The 14042-nt window shown below is 39.0% G+C and overlaps 1 protein-coding gene across 7 annotated transcripts in view; it reads right to left on the bottom strand.

The window, feature by feature from the left end:
• The window catches only part of Cdk4 (Cyclin-dependent kinase 4), a 260158-nt gene that overhangs the window by 126911 nt on the left and 119205 nt on the right, over nt 1–14042 (bottom strand). The gene's annotated exons all lie outside the window — the stretch shown is intronic.

Raw genomic sequence — 14042 nt, 5'->3', positions numbered from 1 at the left:
GAAAGGGCCTCCTCCTCCCTATCTGTAAAAAGTTCATGCAATTCGAAAGCCGAAATTTTAGCTATATTTTATTACAAATAATAATGTTTTCTGCGATTTACAGACTGTCAGTTACAGCACTTAACTGCCATATCCAGGAAAACAACGTCAGAACGTTTTCACCAGACATTACTGCTGCAACGAGGAGTGTGCGGGATGGACAATTTTTGGTTGAGGCGGGATTGGGAAGGAAATATTAATAATCCTGACATTCGGGACTGATCAAAATCTCCATATCACAACCAGGTCGGGAAATTTTGGAAATTTCCCAATGCGGTGAAAATCTCGAATTGTGCACACTATTTTCCCTTCAAGTGAATGTTTTTGCACTTCGGAATATAAACAGTTAATTTCAAGAAATTTTAGACACTTCTAGTGCAGAAAATATCAAGAATTAACCTCTTTTAAACAAGATCCTTTGTAACTTCTTGGCTGTTCGGTATTACGAAAAGTCGGGATCTGGAATTCATAATTCACACCCCGTTATTTTGAAGTATTACTTTCTCTTTTTTCACAGTACCCTTCGGCACGTACAAACATGGATCAGAGGGACAGTTGATTAAGTCGTTTCTGTTTCATATCTGTGAATGGTGGAAAAGTACAAAAAAACAAACAAAGAACAGTCATAAATAAAGTGACAATATGTTTATGGAAAGAAACAAGGCAAATATAGTTCTTATCTAAATACTAGACTCGAGTTTAAACTTGTATACAACGCCAAAAAAAAAATCCAAATCAATTTGAATTTTATGATTTGTAAAGTAATACTAATAATAATAGCAATAATAATAATAATAATAAAAGTTTATATGAGTGAAGAGCAAGATATGAAATCTTACTCTCTGCCCCGATTGAGAAAAAATCCTTGTGAACAAACTTTGCCAAACATTGAATACAACATCGTGAAGAACACCACAAACATTACCCTTTCTATAGAAACAATTTCATAGGCTACCTTCACTGAAAAACCATGAGCAATTCTTAATTAACTCTTTCCAGCAAAAATACACTGTAAAGCTTCATTTAGCAGGAACCCCAGAGCCAGGAGGTGAAGATTACACCGGTCATGTTCAGACTTGAGGCCATCCCCGCCTCCTTTTGATAAACGACAACCCTTTCGCCCAATAAAGCGTGACTGGCCACAAAGCTTTCCCTAAATGAACAGACAAATTACAGCCCCCAGCCGTGCAATTAGCCTGTCGCTGCAATTAAATTCCGGGCCGAAAACACACACTTTAAAGATAACAACTGGTAGCTCTGTAATTTTATGTGGATAAGTCCACATCCGCCATGCTCATTGTCGTGCCCCCCCCCCTTAGTTTTTTTTCTATCTCGGTGGAAGGAAAACTGTTTTCGAACTTGCGGAGCGAGTGCAAAAAGTGAGAAGAATACTGTAATCACGTTAATGAGATTTCTATGCCTGTGCAGACTCTTTGGGTACAGAAAACTTACACTCATTAGAGAAGCGGCAAAGATAGCGGTTCGTGAAATAAGGTAACTAGGTCCGTTTTCTCTTAGGGTACTAATCGGTACCGCTCATGTTACGGTCCGCTTTGATCGATCATGAAACTACGGTATTTGAAAGTAATATACGAGGGTTGACCGATAAGTAAGGCCACATGGTTATTTCGCCGCTAAACTTTTCGCCTGTTCCAAAATTCCTCTTTTTTCGTGAAATCGCTTGTCATTTATCAACACAAATCGAGGCACACGTCCCACCATAGAAGAAATGTGTGGCGTGGCGAGACCCGCGATTTTCTTCGGTGCCAGTTCGAGGTGTTTATCGAAGCGCCGTAAGAATTCTCGAGCGTGGTTTGCAATGTGAGATGTGGCGTTATCGTGCAACAAGAGCGCAGCCTTCTTTCACTGCTTCGTTCCTCCCTACCCGTTCCGTGTTAACTGCTGAATTCGAGTCCACGTTCTCTGTATCCGTTATTACCAGGGGTCCGGGTTCGAATCCCGGCCTGGACATGAGTAATGGTATGATGAAATTGATGAAGAAACAATCACAGAGAACATCCATGCCCTGGTCGGGATTCGAACCCGGGACCACTCGGAATAATGGATACAGAGAACGTGGACTCGAACTTGCGGTTCTGTGCTAAGCAGTCCGCCACGGAGGCCGATTTGAAAGTTCATCTATTACTAGACGTACGTATAGGCCTCGTGAAAATGTCTTGAACTTGCTCACATACGTAGATAGATGGACCCAACTATTATACAGTGTTACTACAAATGATCTTTCCGATTACAAACCTGAATAACTCACGTTTAATAACACTCAGATACATGAAAGTTGTATCAATGGGAAACTCAAAAAGTTTCAGTCATTGGTTCAACTGTCGCGTAGTTATTGATTTCACGACAAATGCAGTGGTGAAGGTTCCTTCAATCTATCATTAATCAGGAAAAAGTTATAACTACATGATTGTAACACATATGTGAGAAAACAGTGTCATATCACATCACCACCTCCCCATTTAAAAATTTCGAGTTGAATTCAATATGGCGGACGTCCACTTGGAACACACCAATGTGGTTCTCCTTAAGCCTAACCTGTTTATATCATGACCAATTGTACCCAGCCTACCTTTACTTTTTCTAGAAGGTGTTAAGGAACTTTTGAATCACCCTGTAGGCCCTTATATGTGGCTTTGTCAACATGAGATCAAGAATTGCACATGTATGCGTGTGTGTGTAAAGGCAGGTAATATTTTGCGGGGGAGCCAAGATCTGTAGATCCGGCACTGCACAAACTCTATATATTTCATCTGTGTTCTTTTGTCATTTCATAGTATCTTTTTTATATATACAAGTTCTTCTTTGTTATATCGTTCATGTAATGTCTCATAATTTTCATGTAGGCTATAATCATGTACTCTGCCATGTCTTCATTTCTTTTGTGAGGTTGGCTGAACCTCGCCCATGAATAAAAACTATGAAATTGATCGAATTGAAGCGAATGTATGTATCCATACTTACTTGATCGTTCACCCTGCGTCTGGGACAATTATCTCACATTTCTTTGCATAAATCAGGCAGGAATAAATGTGGCATATATAGGTCGATCATGACAACAACCTGAATGGATATACACACACACTTACATACAACACTGCATTGTAATTTGCCAAATAAATAATTAGTAGTAACCTATTACGTATTATTGGGGGAAATCCAGTTCCCCGTGCCATGAATGCATATTTAGGGGGTGTGGGTGTAGAACCCCACATATTCTCGATCTCCGTCATTTTGGAGGTGATGTGATAAGCACCACGCTTCGGCCGCCTTTATCCTCCGGGGTTGCACCGTTGCCCATTGATTTAAGGCTGGGTGAGCCCCAGAGGCGCTTTATGCGGGGAGAAGGCCGGAAAAATTCCGAATATGGATCGGCCACCTCGGAAATCGAACCCGGGTCTCCCGTGTAGCAGTCAGACGCCATACCGACTAGATCACCGAGGCTCTCAATTCTTACATAGCAAGCCTTAAATTGTCACTTGATTGAGGCTGTTCATTGCCCAATATTTCCAAGCTTGTTGGGTCCAAAAAGAAGTTCGTTCGTAATTTGGTTGCCTAAGCTTTACTACATTTGAGCACGATGGAAATTATCTTCAAGAGTTTGCGTTCGCCTCCACGTTCCCCCGACCTTACACCTTGTAACTTTTTTCTCTGGGGCTTTGTCAAACAACAAGTGTATCGGCCACCTTTACCACCTACCATCCAGGATCTTCGTGTTTGCATCACAGAGGCCATTGCATTAGTGGATCGTCCAATGTTACAAAGTGTATGGCAGGAATTGGACTACAGGCTTGATGTGTGTCGCGTGACAAAGGGAGCACACGTTGAGCACATGTGATGTGATGTTGTGAACCAAATGTAATAAACTTTTTGAGTTTCCCTTTCCATTGATAACCACTTTCATGTATCTGAGTGTTATTAAACGTTGAGTTATTCAAGTTTGTAATCGGAAAGATGATTTGTAATAACCCTGTATATGTTGCATTAAAATAGTATTTAGTAGATCTTAAGTACACAAAGTTTTATATTCATAACTGTACTATTTTGAAGGAATGGACAAAAGACACAAAGAAGTCCCACACATTCTCGATCTCCGTCACAGTGATGTTATCAGAATCATTATCCGGTTGCCTTTAGCCCTCTCTCCCAACAGGTACCGTTGATTAGAAGCTGGGTGAGCCACAGAGCAGCTTCATGCAGGGATTTCGGGGAAATTCCCACTTGATATCATGCACCCCGGAAATCGAACCCGAGACCCTTGCGCGGTAGTTAGACTCCATACAAAGTAGACAACCACGCCCACAAAACTGTACACGTCATTTAAACCATTAGACTCTTCATTTTTTTCTTCTTTAACTTCCGAGTTAGACGATGCGAGATAGGGGAGGGGGAGCGGGGTAAAGACATCGTCAGATGCACAGGATAATTTCAAGGGCTGAAGGAAATCTGCATCGGAAGAATAAGTGTGGGAATAATGACTCAGATTCTTCGGCCGGAATTAAAAAGCAGAAAAAAAATCCAGCAGCACCTGTTTCCGCTTTCTGAATCATGTCTCTCTGAGATGTCTCGGAAACGCGCTTCAATTCCCCCGACATCCTCACGACCTTGCCTCCTACATACAAGGCCTTAGCAACCGGACTTAGATCTCTTTAACTCGAGTTGCTTCATATTTATGAACATCAGCGGGTGGTGTAAGTTATTTGGCGTTTCCTTGTAGCGTAATTACACGGTGATTCAAAAGCAGCGAAACCGGAAATTTGACGTGATCTTAAAATTCAATCGCACCGCCCTGTTTGCAAAGCCTGGTTATTGTGCCTTCTATGTCTTCACTTCGCTTAGGTTAATCCCGACGATGAATGAAGAGAGACAACGAGACTTGAAGCAATTGTAGGGAATCGGGAGCGTGAATCGAACATTCAACGCGCTCAGCCACAGATTAGGTATCGACGCTTTCTCGCTGCCGTATGGGAAAAAAAATCTTATTTGCCATTTTTACGGGCATATAATCCAATATGGAAAACGTAGTTGAACTGAAAAAAGACGACACTAAGTACCTATGAAAACATGATTTTGTACCAACATTTAGCTTTACATGTAAACTTGGCACCTACCAACGGTGCTAAGATGTGGGATTTTAATACCACTTAGAAAATTGGATACTCGATGAAATGGGGCAAGATGCACTGTCATGCAGTGTTTGCAGACGGATTCACGATTCATTTAATAATAAAATTAAAGAGCAAATTGCGACTTTCGATACTCCTGAGAAATACCTAGTGTATCCAGCCTACATTATATTACGCTAAATTGGCAGAAAAGCGAAAGACAAAGATTTTTACCTTCAGAAGAAGACAGGAAAATTGCATCAACCGAGACAAGGAGAGGAAAATGTATCTAGAAGATGTTCCAAAAGATACCTACCAATTTTTAACAGAAGCAACATTGAGTGATGAAATTTGGTAGATGGACATTTATTTGCCTTTTCGGACGTCAAGGCTTTTCCAGTGCTTCAGGAATACTTCGGATAAGAAGCTCAATTTAGCTGCTAAATTGATTCAATCGCACCATGCCGTTGTCTTTGACTATCATACACAATATGTCACCAGCAGTGGCCACCATAATCTCCGGGCCTAACCCAAAAACTCTGAACACATCGCATTCTGCAACTTCTGGTCTCATATATTGGCACTACGGTAAGGGACAGGCATATTTAATGTCATGAAAATTCATGGCACTAGAATTACCAAAATGCATTTCTACTCCTCTTCCTTACTCACCCTATGTCATTAAACTTGTTTGTTAATTTTGGGGCACCCTGTACTTGGAAAAGAAATCTAAGTAAGCTATAGTCAGAGAAAGAGAAAACAAATGGCGTGACAAAACTTTTCCCCTTTCAATTTTCCCCTCATTGCTACAAAGACAATCTTATCGCCGCTATTGTTTCCGACGTTATTATAAATGTGAGCACGCAATCTGTACATCCTCACATGCGAATAAGTGTCGGTTATACAAGACAACTAATTACAGCGTTTCAAGAAAACGCCCGTTCGGAGTTACAGTGTTGCCATCGGGACGAATCAAATGGTCACTTGTAAGGGGGGGGGATGCGAATTATCCGCGATTTAGGAATTCTGAAGCAACAATGGGAGGAAAAAGGGGAGAATTAATCAAGAAAACAGGGAAATTAAGTTTATATCATTATCTTCAGAACTGTAGCCTTTTCCTGTGCGCTATCACCTTGTCGAAAATATTTGCCACCTATTCTCAATCCACTGTAAGAACGAAGTTAATGTAAATAAAACCACGTGAGAAATAGTTCCTTTCCTATTTGTTGATTTCGGTGTTATCTTGCTCATGAGTAGGGCTAGGATTTTGATGCAAATGCATATTTTTTTTTTGGTAAGGCAGAAACATTGCATAAGTAGATAGGAACTTGTTTTACACGTAAGTGAATTACTTGGGATGCTCTTGTTAAGGCATTTTTTGCATTTTTTTTACTCTTTTTGGAGTAGAGGTCATTTTATAAACTTTTTAATAAGTCATTTTTCGGCCTTTTAACAGTCATATTATGCATTTTCCTACATTTTATTGAAAGAAGGGGCATTTTACATGCAAATGTAACCCTTTGAAGGAGAGAGGTTCCCGACTCTCGTCTCATTGCCTTCAGCGCAGTTCTGAAGGACTGTGTTTGAAGAAACATATACATTCTGTGCAGTATTGTTGACACAAGCTGTTGTGTAACAATTCAGCTCAAACAATGTGATTTCCCCCTCTGTCAGTAAATATATTGTCGCCAGACGGATTATTCTTAAAAAAAAAAAAAAAAAAAAAAGGGGTACAAAGTTTTGTACTTGCTCTGTATCGCACATTTTGTCAGGGAAGCAATTTGCACTCTATGGAATTGAAAGTGACTTAACAGCAAGTGATATTGTGTCGGTTGAACTCGAGAGAAGTTTTTCCATGTACAAGGCTCTCTTGTCCGAAAACCGACAATCATTCACTTTTGAAAATTTGCATATGATTTTCGTTGTGTACTGCAACTTAGTATTTAAAGTGTAAAAGATGACAAAAAGTGAACTTTCTTACTTGCACTACCATACGCAATGAACATGTGATAGATACTGTAACGTTAATTTGTAATTTGAATTTCTCTTGGTAGTTTATAAACTGTTTTACAAATCTTTCTGAATTTTTAGGGCATTTTTCTAAATTTATAGGGCATTTTCTTGCATGTATTAGGTCATAAATGCATTTGTTAAAGATCATTGTTTGGCAATTTTAAGGTCATCAAAATCCTAGCCTTACTCATGAGTACATTGGTCGTTGGTGTACAGCTCGTAATACAAGGTCCCACAACTTTATGACTTGACCGCATGTATTACGTTCCTATGTGCAAGATTCATGGGGGATGTTTTTATCCCCATCAAATAATGGAATTGAAAGACAATAATATACCATTTCCTAACTACGTAACGAACACAATTGAAAAATCATTCTTGTCCATTAATGGTCCAGTCATCAAAGATTTCCTTGCCGGCAAGTATGCAGTCGTGTGGATTAAAGACAAGACACCATTCTACAACTGACCAACCTCACTGAGGCAACAGCAGCCTGTTTTTCAAATAAGTTTTCATGGCATAGTGCTGATATCGCACAGATAGGTGGCAATATGCTTCCAGTATATGGTCACCAATGTAAAAATCTCATGAAAATGCCGTAGAGAGAATACAGAAGAAATGTTTGAGATATTTATATTATATAAAATATAATAAGTCACTGCGACAGAATGTGACATATAAAATTTTGTTACAAGAATTTAATTTTTAGACTATATCAATTATACTTGTATAAAACTAAACTGTATATTGGACAATAGTTATTTTCTCAGCCAACTGCAATTCGAGGAAAAATAATTTACGTGGGCGAAATTTACTTATTCCTAAAACATCTAAAACTCAGAAATATAAGAGTAGTCCATTAAGTAGAATGTGTGATTTGTATAATTAGCTTTCAATTAATAACCAGAGCTTAGATTTCTTATTGCCTTTCACCCTTTACAAAAAATTGATTGAATCAAAAGTATAATAATAAATATATTGTAATTATTTTACAGAAATATCTTATCTTCTAGTTTATTCAACAATTATGTACAAATATTATATTCAATATAGTATGTAATTATAACTAATTACAACTAATTTGTACTTGTATGGTGAAATTCCACTGAAAGATACAGATTGTTAAAGTTGATTATTTGCGATAATGTAATTGATTACTTGTACTATCAGTCTATGCATGTTTGTATGTATGCTAATTGCATTTGTTCTGTTTAGGTTTTTCTTTTTTGTGAGTGTGTAGGCCTGTGTGTGTTTATAAACTTATTATCTTTTGTAAGATTGCTTACCTTCTATAATTGGAGGATTTACCTCTGTTGAGGCAGTAATTGAATAAATAAATAAATAAATATTTTACATGTATAAATTGTCCACAAGAAAGTTGTAGGTATGTTAGAAGGCGGTTATGTTTGAACATGGCAATATTTCATGAGATAGTTCCAGATACAGCACAAATGGCCATTTTACGCTGAAATTGTCAACAATGAGAAAAATACAAATAACAAAATAACACAAAAATATTAACAAAAGTAAGTTAAGATGGCACTATTATACATATTATTTACATACATTTTTTTCCTGATGAAAGACCGAAAAGCATACTCTGTATTGAATTTATCAAAACTTGATGGCAGGTCATTATATTGCGTGGGAAGTCTGTAGAAGAGAGATCTTTTTTTTAATTTCAAAATAGAAATTTGGTCAAGTTTTAAGTGTTAATAGTTTGATAACTATTTTTGGGTACTGAGTGGGTATCCCCATTTTTGCTGAAATAGGCTACAGTATAAAAGTGGATTACGAAGCACTGTACATTGTGATTCTAAGGGAATCGAACCTGGGACGCCTTTGATTAAGTTAGCCACTACTCAGACGCGAAGGCCGCGAAAGCTTTGTGGGACCTGGATGATAACATTGAAATAATCAGTTTCGCTTGAAAAACTTAGTCCATTCTGCCAATAGCCTTACGGATAATCCGTTACATCCGTGGATAAATAATCACTTGGATAATCCGGAGTAGTAAAGTTAGTAACGAGAGAAGTCTGATCCTAATTGTAGCATCTGTGCTTGGAAAACAACAATTTAAACATGCACAAAAAGGGAATGAAAGTTTAAATAAAACCCGGAAGAACGAAGACTATTCTGACAAGAAAAACACAGAGAAAAAAAGGTTATATCAACATGCATTAGCGGCTTCCTTTTAAGCTTTTCGTCATGTCTACAATCTTTTTCTCCATATCTCCATACTACAAGTGCCTATCTCTCTCACGCCTCTGGTTTTCTTAACGATACATTTCCGGACGAATAATATATTTTTCTTCCATTTGTACCGCCATTATGGTCCAAATTTAAGAAATTTTCAGAACCAGTCATCATGATTTAGCTGTTGGCATTGAAGTTTAATACTAGGTGGTATGAGATATAATATTGCGCAAGGTCTTTCATGTTTCTTTTCATGACTTATCAGTACGGTTACCTAGTGACGTGTGATGTAAACATAAGTATAATAGCATTGTTCCCACAAGACCCTCAGGTAGCATAGTCCAGTGAGCGAGCCTACGAGCTGGGTTCAGTGTGATCTACAGGGAACGGGATAGGTTCAGAGTCAAGATGACGTCAGCGACTCACTGGAAAATGCCCTACGTGAGTGGAAGTTTGGGGTGGCGTTGACTCGCACTGAAGCTGTTAATTCACAACGATGAGACGTTATGAAAGTAATCTCATTCTATACAGGATGGTTTCAGATAAGTAAGGTACGTACCAGAAGAAGTCTTCGTCTCGGCTCTAAATTAGAGAACAAGAGAGAAGTCTGCTGTCTCGTTGCAAAGTTAATCTTGTGTTTACATGAACTAATCGAGACTGGACCTACAGTTTTAAGCGGAATTCGAACCACTGCCCAAGCTGCTGTCTCCAATGGGAATCGAACCCGGGCCCCCTTGATTACAAGGCGACGACATACCCAACTCATCAGGGAATCCCAGTCACGAACTACAAGACGTAAAATTTCACCCGAGTCAAAACTGTTTTCCTATTATAACACCATTAAGCCTTGTTTCCATGATTATGAAAAACTAAATATGCTGACCAAGGCAGTAATTTATTATATTAAAAACATAAACTAAACGTTTAGTTAATGTTTTTAATAAAATAAATTACTGCCTTGGTCAGCATATTTAGTTTTTGTTTTCCTATGTAGCTATTTAGGCCACATCTAAAAGGTGTGACTGTCAATATTTCGAAACAAGACAGATTTCCTCCTTCACGAGAGGACTTCTTCATAAATCTCTCTCGCTCGTTTACCGATTGATTGATTTGGTTTATTTTACTTCGCATTTCTAACACTCGTGGCTAATCGTGAAGATGACGATGAGTGATGATATGATGAAATTCATGAAGGGACATTCATAAAGAACGCCCAGGTCGAGATTCGAATCCGGGTTCCCTGGCTTCTCAGCGCGCTGTGCTAACTACATTTAAAAGTTCCTCGCCGGCTCCGCTCCTTATGAGTGTTTCTTCTTCAATTTCATCTCATCATCACTCATCGTTATTGACACGTTTAGCCTAAAGAAACAGAACAATGGCGTAAACTTTAAAAAAAATACAACTGCCGGGTAGTACTCAACGCGCTGTGACTATAAGTTGCAACGTAATAGCTGATGAATATTTCAGACTCAAATTTTCCTGCGTAATACAGTGCGTTCGAAAAGTAACTATACACCTATATAAACACGATTATATGTTGAGGGATTGTATTCCGTGCACTACTTGTAATGTTTTCTGCAAAGGTTGGTAATCCTGCGTTGTGTGCAGTTTGCTTTCGCGAGCCAGTCAGGCTGGTGCTTTGTGACGAGATGGTGTGTCTGGTTCTTTGTTAAGTTTTAATAGTGCATGACAGGTGTATAGTTACTTTTCGAACGCACTGTACAAAGTTTCTGCAAAATGTTCCTCTTTCAGTAAAGCAGACAATTGGAATTTCATTACAATGCACAGACACAAATACATGACCTAAGAGGGATATTTCTTTAATCAATCCTCACTTAAAATGATTAGGGATGTATATTTAACAAAGGCCATATTCGCATTTTCCCATTTCCATCATCCTCAAGTCCGAGTCGCGGTTATCTCAAGTACAAACAAGCGACGTCAATTAATTCAACCTATAAACACGCTATATCATGAACACTGGACCACCTGCAAACTGCATGATCTCAATTTCTACAACTGCAACTCGAACACCACCTGGTGTTCAGTACTGCAACTAAGTACCACAAGCGTTTGTTACCTTTAAGTTATTGTGGGGGCATGTTGTATAGCACACCAATACCTTACATATACATACACATAATACATTTTGAATTATTGAGGGAGATGTGTCCCCTTTCGCCCGTGGTAAGTACGCACAAAAAGTTAAGTGGATAATAAATGGCATAACCGTGTCTTCCCTGATGGACTTTCTATCGCACACACCATCAGTATGCCTTCACTTCGTAGTTAAGGGGCGCATTTTCAAATTAATTAGTTACAATCCCCCATTAGTTTCTTCATAACCCAAGGTGCTAGTTCAATAAACAGGAGTTTGGCAACACTGAACAAATAGGAACAATTTGCCAGCTGGTGCCGAAAAAAGATGACGCAACCGGAAGTACAGCAGCTGCGCGAGAAATGACCCGCTTCGACAATGATGCATATGTGACCTTCGAAAAGTGAAAACAAATTCTCAGTGTGTGGTCTGGTAGAAATAACGCAGAAATTACTGCATTAACCATTGATACGCCTAGGCATAAATCGCACCGTGTGGTACAGACAAAGAGCGAACGCACTGTCGATACATGTGTCAGCAGGCAGTGTCTGTCAAGTTGCCCTCCCAGTATGATAAACCTTATCTACCAATGGAAAGTAAAATGTCCTTGGCCCCCCTCCAGTTTCGGAACACAATCGTCGCCACTGACTAAAACTGATTGCATTTGTTACTAATGTTTATATTGCTTTGACTGGCCACATGTATCTTTATTCTTCAATACGAGTCAAGTACTGGCGAGTACAAAATATTCATCATGTATGCAATGGTATTTGTGTGTTCAATTTCACAATGCATGTCTTACAGATAGTAAGATGGTTCGAGACTTTAGATTCACCCTATATTTGCATGTAATCCGATACCGTTGATTCAATTTAATGTTCCGATTTCCTTCTTAGTCGGTTATCTGGCATGATTTATTTTATCTCTTTGGCATCAGGATGAATGATGATATGAACAAGTAAATATATAAGGAATGCCAACAACGCTATACGGAGACCCAAATCCAACTTTAGATTGAATTTCATTATGGTTATTTAGCGTCGCTTTTCTTCCACGTTTGACGATATGATGAAGGGACACTCACAAACTCATGCCCAGGTCGGGATTCGAACCCGAAACCCTTGGCAGCGTAGCGCGCTACGCTGACCACTGCGTCACGGAGGTTGGCTTAATACTTTCGAAGTTGAATTCGTGAACCAAGCACGCACAACGGTGTGTTAAATCGTATCTTTCTACTGTACCATGAGAAATTGTCAACCACAGTTATTCTTTGGGATTACTGCGAAAATTTTAACTTGTCTCGTCTTGTGGAGGCGAAAAAATTAAAACAAATATGAAGAATTGTATTTCAAAGATATCGACCTCCAGTTTAAGTAAGATCCAAACGACTGCACTGTGCCTTCACCGCAAACCGTACACGGGATCTCTTCATTACAAGGTGACTAAGCCATCGAGGAGACACAAATAAATGAAGGCATGGGCGAAAGTTTGATTTTTATGTTACTGGCGCAGATTAATTGCCAAGTAAAATAAGCTTGTACATATGAAATGAAATTGTTCACAGACATACTGTGGGATATTTATTACCTAACACGACACTCATGAGTTCTTCCACTTCCTGGTGTTAAGAGAGATTCGTTACAGACTGCATGACGCCAGTTAATCTACTTGGAAAGATGTCCCAGCAACAGGCTTAGCTGAATTAATCCAGATAATCTGGGTTGACGTATCTGGACTGCAAATTTCTTTCCAAGTTAGTTATGGTATTGAATGAAATTTAAGTTTGTTCTTCCTCTTCCAAACTCAAATACTTGATTTCAATCGCGGATAGCGGATAAGACGAGGTTTTCTTTACCAGTTCTTTTCACGTTGACATGATGCATAATCGCAAAGCCTGGAAGTTGCAGTAAAAAAACCTGCCTACACGAGGACAAAGAACGATGAATGAATGAACCTTCAATGATTGGGTTTACTTTGCTTTTCTGCCACTTTTGGCCAATCGCGAAGATGAGAATGAGTGATGATACGATGAAACTACCAAAGGGACACTCACAAAGAACACCCATGCTAGGTCGGCTTCGAGCCCGATAACTCCTGGCGTCGTAGCGTGGCGGTAACCGCTCGGTCGCGATACCAGTATGGGCCTTGAACAATTCAGATTAGGACGAGACCAGACCTTTCGAGACGAGACCGAGACAGACCTCCGTAAAATCGAAACGAGAACTCTTCAATTCGAGACACTTCGTATCGTTAGAGACTTTAGTCACATTTGTAACTTTCAAATAAACCAAATTCACTTTAATGTGTGACTTCAGACACACTACGCGGATATCTACCTGATTTATATAAAGAAAAGTCATATTTTCTATATATTAACTACAAATTTAGTCAATGGGAAATGTGAACCTATGCTGTGTGGTTGCATATATACGAGGGTAGGCCAAAAGTGATAGAAAAACAAAGTAAAACAAACCAACTCAATCAATTCATTAGTGGCAAACCGTTAAACCAACTCAATCAATCCATTAGTGACAAACTGTTAAACCAAATCAGTCAATCCATTAGTGGCAACT

This window comes from Lepisma saccharinum, chromosome 21 (genome assembly GCF_977018435.1).
Source record: "Lepisma saccharinum chromosome 21, izLepSacc3.1, whole genome shotgun sequence".
NCBI classification, from domain to species: domain Eukaryota; kingdom Metazoa; phylum Arthropoda; class Insecta; order Zygentoma; family Lepismatidae; genus Lepisma; species Lepisma saccharinum.
This window is presented reverse-complemented; position numbering and strand designations above follow the sequence as displayed.